We start from the raw sequence: 1,829 nt of genomic DNA, 5'->3' as shown, positions 1-1,829 counted from the left end.
TTCTTTCTTTCTTTCTTTCTTTCTTTCTTTCTTTCTTTCTTTCTTTCCTTCTTATCACTTCTCCCACTTCCCACCTCTGCCCTCCCTTCCGAGCTTTTGTTCTACTCACCGTCTTTTTTTCCTTTTCCCTGAACCTTTAAGAAGAATACTGGCAGCTGCAGACTGGAAGAGGACACTCTGAGCCAAAAGGGACAGGGACACCCCAGAAATACTGTGGTCATGAGCAACCTGTGCTGGGACAGGTACGTTAAGGAGCAGTGTGGCACCACAATCAATAAGGTGCAACGCACAGAAAAAGCATGACATGCACAGTGACCCCAGCCTTCACATCACCTGTTGAGTCACTGGAAAAGATTTGTCAGGGTGGTGTAAGCCATGTGTCCTAGTTTCAGCTAGGATGGAGTTAATTTTCCTTCTAGTAGCTGGTAGTGTGCTATGTTTTGGATTTGCATCTGCACTCATATGCTAAAGGTCTACACCACCCCTACCCTGCTGCAAGTTCCCACTGCCTTATGATACAGAACTGAAAAACTGGTAGGATTAGAGTATGCACACAACTGAAACACTAACAGAGTGCCCCTATTCTATGTGTCAGAGGCCTCAGGTCCTGCGGCACCATGCTGCCTTTTAAGAAATTCTCTTTGCTCTGTTGAAGGAGGACTGGCTCCACTGCTGACATGTCAGTCTGTGCAGTAAAAAGAAAGGTTTAGTGCAGTAAGAGGAAATCTGTTCTTGGTATTTTCTTGCTAAAAGCTTTTCTCAGTATATATAGTCCCCTTTTATCCCTGTCCTGAAGAACACAGAGCACTGCTTACAAGTTCAGGTCCTTAACCCTCACTCACAATTTAGGTATTACTTTTTATAAGGTATTGAAACGGACTCAGCCTATCACTGGGACAGAAAGGTCCTTAATCCCAGTCTAACATCTTGGCAGTGATGGGCAAACGTTTAGAACAAGTTCTGCCACATTCTGCAAAAGTGCTTGCAATCTAGGAGACAGGACAACAGATGCTCTCAGACATGTAGGGGAGAACAAGGTAAGAACAAGACATGCTTGGGCAGTATGACAGGACAGGTGTCTTCTCTTTGTCAGTTCTTTTGCATGTGTACTTGGAAATAGTAATTTTAAGAGAATGGATTGCAAGGCAAAACTTTGAAGATATTTGTGAAGAATCTCTTCTGAGCATGAGAAATGAATCATGAAAAAGAAAAAAAAAAAAAAAGAGAGAGAGAGAGAGAGAAAGCCTGTCTATTCAGGTATTAGCAGGTGGAATGAAGAGCTGTCTGGAGCAACAAATGACAGATGACAGACTGAATGACTGCCTAAGCAAAATGGTCATCTCCAGGCTGAGCATGTCACAGCTGTGAGAACAACAAGTATAGTAACAGAGCTTCAAAAGTCCAAATGGCACAGAGATGGTATACTGCTGAATGGGACATCAAAGGGGATATTGACATGGTGTTAGCATTAGCTGAGATGATGTACCAGGATACTAGATTTAGCCACTCAATATGTTTTACTTCAACTCTCTAAATTTTTACTTTTCTGACAAAATTATAACATACCCAGATGGTGCTGCTTGAAGAATATTTGTGTTGTTGGGTGCTTTGCAGCACATTGTTTATATTAAAGTGGTAGCTGAATTTCCCTTTTAAAAGCTCACTTGAAACTTCATTATTGCTGGTGGGAGTCACAGGTCTGAAAAGAATTGTACTTGCACACTTGCACCTGTATGACATTATCTTCCATCTAGTTACTGCCTGCTCCGTTAGGATATGTTGAGAAAAAAAAAAAAAAAAAAAAAAAAAAAAAAAAAAAAAAAAAAAAA

The sequence above is a fragment of the Oxyura jamaicensis genome, chromosome 1 (assembly GCF_011077185.1).
Source record: "Oxyura jamaicensis isolate SHBP4307 breed ruddy duck chromosome 1, BPBGC_Ojam_1.0, whole genome shotgun sequence".
NCBI lineage: Eukaryota > Metazoa > Chordata > Aves > Anseriformes > Anatidae > Oxyura > Oxyura jamaicensis.
This window is presented reverse-complemented; position numbering follows the sequence as displayed.